Below are 11457 nucleotides of genomic sequence, written 5' to 3'. Positions count from 1 at the left end.
CCCTAAATTAAGAGGTTTAGGGACCTCACACATAGTGCACATAGGCAAGTGAGACTTCTGGCATTATGATGGCATCAAAATATATGGCAAAACACATAGAAACGAAGCTTAGGGACCTTATGTAGCATATATATACACAAGACATCAGCTTAACAATACAACGGCATCTGATCATACATAACAAGGATATAGAGAAGCAACCCAAGGATGGCATAATCCCTTGTCAAAAACAATCAACCCAGCAAGTAGGTATGATCCTACTAGCAACACATCAACACCTTAGAGAATGATGGCGAGAATGGTGGCCATGGAGCATGAGAGAAGACTCCTTATTTAGGTTTTAGGGCTAGTAATGTAGCATACTAGAGGGAGAGAGAGAGAGCGAGAGAGAGTAGAGCTCCATCCATAGCTCCTCGTTGTGAGCAATGTCGTCATAGCTTCGTTGCTTGGTGAAGTGGGTGAAGTGTTGGTTTTGAGTGAGAGAAGGCCTCCTTATATAGGTTTCTGAGAGGGTTTAGGATTAGGGATAAACATGCTTAAATCCGCTGATTGGGGTTACTTTTTGCTTAGGGTGGTCAACAGATTGAGGTCACCTGATATGTCACCATCAAGATATTCTCTAGAGTGATGTAAGAGGGGAGGGTAAATGCTGATTTTTCTGATTGTGACACATGGGGATAAGGCCTTGACTAGCATTTAAGAACAGGTAAGGTGGTTGTTGAAACTGGAGGTTCTGCACATGTCAGGGGGGGACCTGCGGGGGGGAGGTGGCAGCTGGGTCCTCCTGAATATCAAATTCTCAAAAAATCCTCAACCATGGCTTGTTTTGACATGTGTTCTTTGAAAAAATCAGCATGTCTCTTTTCAACTCAAAAGTCTTTATCCCTGTTGACTCACCTTTACCATAAGATTTTCCCCTTTTCTCCTCCTGTAACTGCATTGTTGATGTCCAATCTCTGTTTCTAGTAACAGTGAACTGTTACCTACCAAATACTTATGGTGCAGTAAAAAATATTTACCATGGGTAAAAAAAGTTACTGTAGGTAAAAAGTGATTTGTATTTACCATGTAGGTGAAAATATTTACTGTGGTAAAAAATATTTACTGTAGGTAAAAAAGTGAAAACGAAGTATGCTGTGCTGTGAGTCCACACGAACATCCTCGTGTAAATTTCACTAGAAATTCACACCTAGAATGGGCTATTTTGTAAGATATAGGTTGTAGGCATGCATAAGAGCTCGTTCCCACGTATCTTCTGTCCATGGCACTTTTTACTCTTTGGTGCTTGTGAAGTAGATTTTTTCTTCTCTTTTGAGATCCCTTGTACTAGAGTATCCTCATCTCCCCAACAACTGACTGTGCCTTTATTGCATCTTCAGAAGGGGTCCTAAAAACCATGCATCGGTATAAATAATAATAGTAATAATAATTGCATTGAGAAATTCATAGCATTGTTTTATTTATTATGCTGTGCAGAGAGTGCATTGCAATGTGTATGTTTGTTCACAATATAGGTGATCAATATGTGGATTGACTAGTGTGCATTGCAAATCTCATATCGTGCAGATTTGATTACTTTCCTAGTGAATGGTTTTTTAATATATATTGAAAAGAAGAAAAATGTTTTAAAAACAAACCATCTAGTTATTTTTTTCGTCAGTTTTAATTTAAAAGCAATGGAGCAAAATGTCGGCACAAGTGGTACGAAGAAGGCAAAGAATAAAAAAGCTCCTAGCAAAGAATGGGATTATACTCACAACATATGCGGTCGATATATGGAGTGGCAATGTAAATTTTGCTTCACAATAGAATCAAGTGGCGCACCACGTATTAGGGGACCTTTTCTGGGTAGTGTTAAAAAGAGTTGTAAGAAATGTGAACATCCTCAAGCACCTGAAATTGCAAAGCATTTGAGAGAAGAGATCGCCAAAAAGGGTGGCAAGAGATGACAGATATATAGCTCTTATGGATGTAAGTCAAGAGTAGTCAGAGCTAAATATTAGCATGGTAGAGGAGATGACCATGCATTGAAGATTGTGCTCCATGTTGGATTTGCATCACAAAGCCAAGAGTTGCTGGTGTAGGCCTCCCTTCTCACATGCTTGGAGTAGGTGATAAGATTTCCATTAAAGCTTGAGAAGGAGAGAGAGAGTCTTCTTGCTTCACACATGAGTTTGTGTGAGTGTGTATGCAATAATGCCCTGAGAAAATCAACACCCTCTCTCTCTCTTGGTTGACTCCTCTTGCTATTTGCTCATGCTGCAACCCTATTGGACCTCTCTAGGCTTAGCCAATGTACTTTCAAGAGCATAAGTGATAGCCTTCTGACATGTTTCTCCCTTTCCCATTATGTGAGATCTTTAGGTAATTAATTAATGCTACTAAACACTCATTGGACCCCTTTGTCTCTTGGCCAATAGGAATCAGGCAAGCCATTGGGCTGCTGAATGCTCATTGGATCCCTTGGGAGACTGTCCAATAGTCTTCTAGAGAGATTAATTCTTATTGGTTCTTTTATTGAGTGTTTTTAAATTAATTAAACTAAATTTACTCTAGCCTAATTCTCATTGGTCCACCTCCATGGCCATCCAATAGGATTTGAGTACGCCTTGTGGGCATCTGGGATAGGGAGCTGACATGTGTCCCTCTTTCCCCTTGTGTAAAGGAAGATTTGTTGTGTGTGTGTGTGTGTGTGTGTGTGTGTGTGTTTCTCTCTCATCCCCTACTTCCAGGGCTCGCCCCCTCCTAAGTAGGACTCTTTGAAGACTTTTTGGCACACACACACACACTAAGCATCCAATTTTCCTAGTGATTGACATGGACACAGCCTTTGAATTTTGGAACCTTATCATTTTGGAAGTCTTAATGGACTGAACCTTAGGGTCTTTAAAGCCCATTGTTGCACATTGCTCTTTTGCAGATGGCCCCCTCTTTGGATCCCTTTTTTCTTTCCTTTGAATCCCTTCTGTGGCCGGTCTGCCAGCTTAACCAATATTCTAGCTTTTTCTCCCCTGGCACTACCCCATATTAAATAATCAGTTTAACATGAGAAAATAATTTATGAGAATTAGATATTAGTTATTATGACATTACCTCTCTCTTGAAATCATACTTGTCCTCGACTATGGGGTAGAGAAGATAAAGCCTATTCATTAGTTCTTTTTCTAGCGGGTAGAGGATCCCTATGTTACCCTACGACATTGTTCCAAAATGGATCACTAGTCCATTTGGCGCTTGAGAGACTAAGCTGCCGCAAGCATGTCTGCACATTAGTCCTATCAATCTTCCATAGTAGGGTGACAAGCTCTACTTGGTGTTTGGGATACTTCGTCTCCGCAAACTTGATCTAAGCATGCATACTAGTTCACATTTGTACACAATAAAGAAAAAGAGAGTCTTATAAGACAAAAACTTTTTCCATTTTAAATATTTGTACATTTTCTTACTCTAGGGAATCATTGTAGGCATTGACAAGGTTTAGATTATCCTTTAATTGTACTCCTTGAATCCATCTAGCATCTTCAAAAGGATAATTCTTAAACTTAATAAGATATCGTGGATAGTCTTACCGCCTCTTAATACCTTGTCTTCATGTTGGAGAATGGACTCGGGCTGCAACACCTCTTCTTGGTCCTCGATCCCCGGTGGGTCTTCAATAGTTGGTTCTTGAGGTGGCTCTCCTTTGTAAGGCTTTAGTAGGCTCACATGGAAAGCATTGTGTATGAGCCAATGGATGGGCAACTTGAGTTGATAGGCCATCTCATTCATTGGCCTAAGAATATGGAAGGGACCATAGTACCTTTTTGCTAACTTAAGCATAGTACCTCTGGTGTCCCGTAGATTTCTTGTCCATTGTGTGCCTTAATCGAGCCTTGGGAAACTTGAGTAAGACCCAATATTTTTCTTTAAAGGCTTGGGCTCTTTTGTGCTTGCCAGTGAGGCGGTCCGGGGCGGGCAACAAGAAGAGCAACCTCTAGACACCCTTCAAGGCTCCCGTGCTGCTCAATGGGGCTGGGGCACAACACAACACAAACCAAAACAACGAACCCACAGCCAAATCCCAACTACACAAGGGGCACCACCTAGTTTAAGAGCGAACTAGGACGCAAAAGAGGAGAATCGTTAGATCAACCCACAAACAAGCAAGGAATTTACACTAACCCTAACACCAATGGAACACTCTCACACACTAAAACACGAGAGAGAGAGAGAGAGAGAGAGAGAGAGAGAGAGAGAGAGAGAGAGAGAGAGAGAGAGAGAGAGATGGTGCTCGGGCTGCTTTGAAGTGTATCGTTAATGATCAAGCAAACATATATATATATATATATATATATGTAAGAAAGAGAGAGAAAGGGGGAGGGGGTGCTTGTTGCATTAATACCTTCTTACAAATCTGTCATGACAAATCAAAGTGAGATTAGTATTTGTTCAACATAGCTTGCGTAAATTTCACCACAACACATCACAAGAAAAGCCACCCCAATCACTGTCTTAAGGCCAGGGGAGTCCTCTCCACCCTGTCGCCCTCTTACAGTATGTGGGATTTATGGCTAGATTGATGACAACACCAGAGACAAGCTATCAAGAACTTAACAAAAAACACTAAGACACTTACGCATCATTGTTGTCCATTATTTCACGTTGGAAGGGAGACAAAGTATCCAAGCTTAGTCCAAATCCACCCTCCTTGATTCAGCAAATGTTGGGCTTACACTAGTAGGAGAAATGATAGATTTCCTACTCTCAATTGAATGATCACTCTCTCTCTTACAATGGCATAGAGTTCCCTTGCTAATCCCCTATTACAACACATGCACATGCATAAGACTATGAGCTTCCACTCAAGAGCTCCTTCTAGAGAGGTTGAGCTTGGCTTCTCAAGCTATAGCATAGTGCTCTTGCTTATGGCTCCCTTTTGTGCTAGCTACACCCTCCTTTTATAGCAATTTTGAAGGCTAGGGTTACTCCTCTAACCATGGTTGGGTTAGAGTTTCAGCAATTTATCTAATTTCTTTTGCTTGGAATTATCAAGAAGTTGGTGGGGAAAGAGAGAGGAGAGAAATGGAGGTGATAGGACTTTTCATAGTGGGTTAGAGTTAGTAGAGTTAGTATTAAATTACAAATGGAATTGGATATTTACAATGGGAGTATCCATGTAGGATACAAATAAGGAAGAAAAACTCTTAAGAGGTAAGAAAAGGTGGATTTCTTACAAGGTTGATGCTCCAAGTGTCTTGAGTAGGGCCAATTTTGACGCTTGTTGACGGTCCACTAGCTTTGACGGTACATTTTTCTCCACTCTTGACCTTCCTTGAGAGACAAGGTAATTGAAGCTGAGTAATCAACCACCATGATGCTGTCTTTTAAGAGAAGAGGCTGAATTTTGTGGTTTTTTTGATAGATATGGATAATTTGGAGGAGGAAAAATGAGACTAGGTGGTCAATTTTGGAATGGAGTTGTGTGTGGGAGGTATGAGTTCACCATGGTTTCTCTTATTCTTCAAGGTTGAGGAGAAGGTGAGTAGGGTGCAGAGAGGAGTGGTGAGAGAGGTGGGGATGATGAGTGGAGAAGTGTGTGTGAAAGAGGAAAATGAAAAAGTGGAAGAGAGAGTGTGACTGCATAGCATGGGAAAACTGGGGTCCACTAATAAAATCATAGCTCACAGCTCGTAGCTCAAAAAAATATGAAAAAATTTGAGGCAAAAGTTTAGCCCACGAGCTACAACTTTTGTTTGTATCACCTTTTCAAATTCGGAGAGCAAGTGAACTTTAAAAATTCAGCAAAACCGACCATTTTTTTCCACTGCACAAGGTCCTTGTGGGGTCCTTCTTTGGATGATTCTTTTGAATACCTCCAAGAGTGAGCCCTCCATAGTGCATGTATGCATGCCACCTACCCTTGACCTTATTTGGTAGGTCTATAATTGAAGATATTGTTGAGATTATGATATAAGTGAATAGTACAACTAAAAAAATCAAATATTGAGGGGTCTAAAAAATATGTACATGTCAATAATATAAGTGGAAAAAATATAAAGGGGTCAAAAGAAATCTCTCTCATTATGAGGCTACCATAAAAAGATAAATATTCTTGGTGTTCTAATTTTTTAGAAAAAAAAACAAAATAGATGTAGGAAGAGAAAAATCACAATAGTGAAAAAATATACACATAAATAAAACTAGTTTTTTTGGATTTTTGTTGGGGTGGAGTTACACCAAATATAAGAGAAGCTTACATGAAAATATTTCTATATGGAATAAAGAGTATGAAAAATGGTAAGAAAAATTGTGGTAATGGTGAGGCAATGTACAGAGCATAAATAACACACACCTAGGTAGAAATATTTAAATAAATACCAAAATAATTATGGAAAAATCTTTTATTTAGGCCCTATATACAAAGAAATATTTACATACGCATGGGCCATAATATACTTATATTTTTTATATTTTTTATTTTTTTGGCTCAACTAGCCCAATGACTAGCTAATTGAGGGTTTTTTATTTCAGTAAGGAGATATGGGAAAAGTCCCTTAACTCACACGCACCTATATACAGTGAAAGGGTGAGGGTAACCAGAGTGTTTGAGTGATTTGATAGGGTGAGATAACTCACTATGGCAATTACAGAGAGCCGAAAAACGGCTATCATTAGCCCTCCCCCAGGATGATGGTATATTCATGTACCATCATAAAGAATCTTTTCCAAAGAGAGTGCTTCAGAGTCCTTGACAAGATCTTCATTGTTTGGCCCCTTGGAATTTTGGTTTGTGTTACACTCATGCTTCATGGAATAATACTTACATGGGATAGTTGCCTTTTGCTCTGGTAGATCCTTTGGTAGAAGGCGACTCAAGTAAGGCTTCAAGCGATAGCCGTTTACCTTCCTGGAGTGCTCTTTCCCATTCAAGTCCATAAGTTGATAGTAACTTGAATTGAAAGCCTTCTTGACTATGTATGGCCCCTGCCATCTTATTTCAAATTTGGCATCAAAACGATTATCGAGTCGATTGTCATACCTTAGCACAAGATCTCCTTCATTGATGCCTTTGTCCTTCAGTTTCTTGTCAAGCTTCTCCTTTGTCTGTGTGGCTTTCCTCTTATAGCACTCGTATGCTGCTTCTCTTTTCCACTCAAGCTCAGCTAAGGTAAGAAGTCGATCCATCCATGCTTCTTGATCATCTTGTGCTGATTTGCCATGAAGTCGCATTGTTGGAATGTTTAGTTCAATTGGCTGTAAAGCCTCTTGACCATAGACCAAGTGAAATGGTGTGAACTCCGTGGCTTCCCTATATGTGGTTCGATACGCCCACAAGGCACCATCCAAGAAGTCATCCCACAACTTTGTCTTGTTTTTCACCATCTTTCTAATGATGCCTGCAATGACACCATTAGCTTTTTCTACCAAACCATTTGATTGGGGATAGTAGGGTGTACTGTGACGATGTAGAATGCGAAGTTCTTCACAGACTTCTGTGAGCAATACCTTTCTAAACCCTGGACCATTATCAGAAACAATCTCCAAAGGTGTGCCAAATCTACAACAAATGTGAGTGTAGACGAATTTGCTCACTGTCCTCTCATTTATCTTTGCCACACTTTGTGCTTCCACCCACCTAGTCATATAGTCTACAGCCACTAGAATGTAGAGTTTACCATTTTTTGTCCTAGGCAGAGGACCCATAGCATCAATTCCCCACTTTTCAAAGGGTCCATTTGCAAGCACAATTTGCCTTGGACCATAAATCAATCTTCTATTCCCATTTACTTGACAATTGTGACAACTTTTACACCAATGTTGGACATCCACATGCAGACTTGGCCAAACATACCCCGTAAGCAAAATCTTCTTCACAGTTAATTCTTGGGAAAAATGACCACCACATGCCTCTTCATGCAAACCTTTTAGAATGGTTGGAATTTCCGCGATAGTTGGTACTCTTTTGCACACTTTATCCTTCCCTCTTTGATAGAGGGAGCCTTCTAGGAAGAGATACATGCTTGCCTTCTTCATGAGTCTCCTCTTCTGAGCTTTTGTGAAGTCTGGTGGAAACTCACACTCCAAAATGTAGCCAATGATGGGAGCCAATGACTCCAATCCCTGGTACCTCGGTTGCTTCACAGCAGCCGCCACCATGATGACCTGCACTTCTTTCTTTACACATGCAACGGCTTGTTGTGCAAGTAGATCAGCATCTTCATTTTGTTTCCTAGGAATATGATATAATTGCGCCTCCTCAAATTGATTAAATAGCCTACGAATGGCATGAACTTTTGTCCTTAAGCTTTCATTCTTGCATGCCCAAATGCCTAAAATCTGTTTAACAATGAGAAGTGCATCTCCTTTTACCATGAGACGTTGTATCCCTTGGCCAATGCACATCTTCAAACCATGAAGTAGAGTGTCATATTCTGCTTCATTGTTGCTAGCTGAACTTGGTAGATTGAACTTCTCTTTCATGACCACCTCTCCACTTGGGTTGAGTAACACTAGCCCTCCCCCTGCTTTTCCTGTGGCTCGACGAAAAGCTCCATCAAAGAACAAGGTAAAAGCATTATGAATACTTTTTGGTGGTGGCAATGGTAGGATCTTTACTTCAGGCACCTTAATCTCCTTTTCATGCACCCTATAAGTGAGAATCCCTGCCAATTGTGCACGCACACTATCTTCTACCTTGAAAGAGTATTGAAACTCTTGCAACTCCATAATCCACTTTGAGATCCTAGTACTAAGATTCATTTGAGATGACACCCAAGGGAACAAATTCTCTGCGGTGAGGATTACAAAAGGTTTTGGGAGCAAGTAGGATCTAAACTTCCTTATCGCAAACATGAGAGAAAGAATCATGAGTTCTGCCTCCGTGTAGCCTCTCTCTAAAGCATTCATGACCCTACTAGCAAAGTAGATGGGTCGCATCCTTGTACTGTGGGGATCTTGTTGTAGCAACACAGCACCAATTGTTTCCCTTCCAACACTAGAGCTAACAAAGAATGTGTACTCCCAACAAGGAGGCATGAGTGTTGGTAGATCTGACAAAATGACTTTAATGTTACAAAAATACTCTTCAAGCTCATCAGACCATGCAAATTCTACTTGTTGTGTCAACTTTTGCAAAGGATGAAGCAACTCCGAGGCTAAGTGAATGAAGCGTGACATATACTTTACCTTCTGAATGAAAGAGATGACCTCCTTAAGACTCTTCGGTGATGGGAGCTCAATAAGAGCCTTTGCCTTTGAAGGATCCACCTCAATGCCTTTATAGGAAACCTTGTGACCGAGCAAGATCACTTCATCCTTAGCTATGTGGCACTTTTCGGGGTTGAGTTGACCTCCCATGTCGTAGAGCTTCTTTAAACCTTCTTCTACCCTTTGTAGATGCAATGATTTTGAGCTATATATGCAGAAATCATCAATGAACACCCTAATTGACTTTCCAAAGAATTCTTGAAACACCATGTTCATGAAATGTTGGAATGTTGCAGGAGCATTTGTCAGACCAAATGGCATGACTCTAAAAGCATAACAACCCCAAGGAGTGATAAAGGTTGTTTTCAATTGATCTTCCAATGCGATACCTATTTGAAAGTAGCCTGAGTAGCCATCACACATAGTGTACTTCTCATGACCAGCTACCTCATTTAGTATCTCATCCTGAAATGGGAGGGGAAAGTGATCTCTTTTTGTTGCCTCATTGAGTGGACGGTAATCCACACACACCCTCCACTTTCCATTTTTCTTAGGAGTGACAACAACGGGAGAGACCCACTCTGAATTCTCCACTGGATAAATGAAACCTGCTGCTAGAAGCTTTCTTACCTCCTTGAGTAAAGCCTGCTCCTTGATGACTCCTAGCCTTCGTAGCTTCTGAGCCTTAGGTGTGGCCTCTGGCTTCAACTCAATTTTGTGTTGAACAACATCTACTCCACGCACATCGGTGTAGTCTTTAGCAAAAAGCCTAGGAAACTTCCTTAGCACACATTTGAACTCCTCTCTTTCATCCTTTGTAAGTGTTGTTGATAGCATACCTTCCAGCATCCCTTCATCTTGAACACCTTCGTTCTCTTGAGGACCTACCTCCTCCAAGCCTTGACAAGAGGTCTCTTGGTTGCTTGGCTTAAACCTTACCCCCATGACTTCGATGGAAGACTCCTCTTCAGTAATGCTGCCGCTACTTTCTTCTTCTGAAGTGCTATCGGTCCAACCTTCTTCCGTCTCACTTTGAGATGATTCTTCATGGAGCTCCTCTTGGCGTTGCTCCTTCATGTCAAAGACAACCTTCTTATGATTGTCATTCCTGCAAATTAATTTCCCACTCTCCCAATCCTGCAAAGCTCGCATTTTCATTAGCCATGGTCTTCCTAGGATAAATGGATAACCACTTCCCTTGGTCGACATAACATAAAAATCCACCGCTTTCTTAATTCCAAAGGCCTCTACAAAGACATTTTTACAAATGCCTACACACCTAGCCTTGCTATTGTTTGCCATCTTGACTTTGATTTCAGGTGTCTCATGGATGTCATGCCTAGTCTTTGCATGAGTCCCTCTGTCATGATGCAAATTTGTGCACCCCCATCCACTAGACCTTTCCTAACCAATCTTCCTTTGATGTAACAGTCTAGCACCGGTGTAATGTCCTCATTCATTTCAGCTTGTGCAATTTTTACAACAAGCACACTCTCTTTTACCTTTCTCCTAGTGCTAATTGCCCTTGTTAAATCCCTCCTTACTTGTGGACATAATGCAAGAAATTGAGGCCATGAAATATCAGGACCCTTACCTCTCATGTCTTCCAACAAGTTGTACGGAGCCATACCATGTCCAATAGGGAAGTCTTGGAGGTTGATACGACGTCGAGTCCTCTTGGTTTCCTTGGTCTCCTTTGCCTTTTTGCCTTGTCCATGGTCACTCTGTGATGTGACTCCTTCTTTCTCTTTACCTTTCCCTCGGCCACGCTTAATGCCATTGGCTTCCATGTCAACCTCATTTGAATTTGTCACCTCTACCACATGCACATTTGGATCTGGCAAAGGTGGAACTCCTTCTACCCCTTGTGGAGGTGGTCTTGGTCCATTTGGCCTTTGTAGAAGCCTTGGTTGTTGACCAGCTCCTTCTCCTGCATTCATCACTGGGTAATTCAAGTTAGGTCTCCCTGGCTCTCCACGGGGCCAAGGACAATTATACATCCCATGTCCAGACTCTCCGCAATTCCAACATTGCAAGACTCTCCTAGTTCGTGGCTCTCTCTCTTCTGACTTCTTTGCTTGTCCCTTTGGACCTACAGCTTGTGCAAGGTGAATTGACAGGCTGCTTAAAGATTCATTTAACTTCTCAATCACTTTAGCCGTTACCTCAGGAAGCTCCCTAGATGTTGATGCTTGTGGCTTACCTTTGGGTCTAAGACCTTCTATTGGAACCTCTCCCCTTAAGCACTTGAGTTTCCTATACTTCTCAGCA

The sequence above is a fragment of the Adiantum capillus-veneris genome, chromosome 5, assembly GCF_014529385.1.
Source record: "Adiantum capillus-veneris isolate H3 chromosome 5, ASM1452938v2, whole genome shotgun sequence".
NCBI lineage: Eukaryota > Viridiplantae > Streptophyta > Polypodiopsida > Polypodiales > Pteridaceae > Adiantum > Adiantum capillus-veneris.
This window is presented reverse-complemented; position numbering follows the sequence as displayed.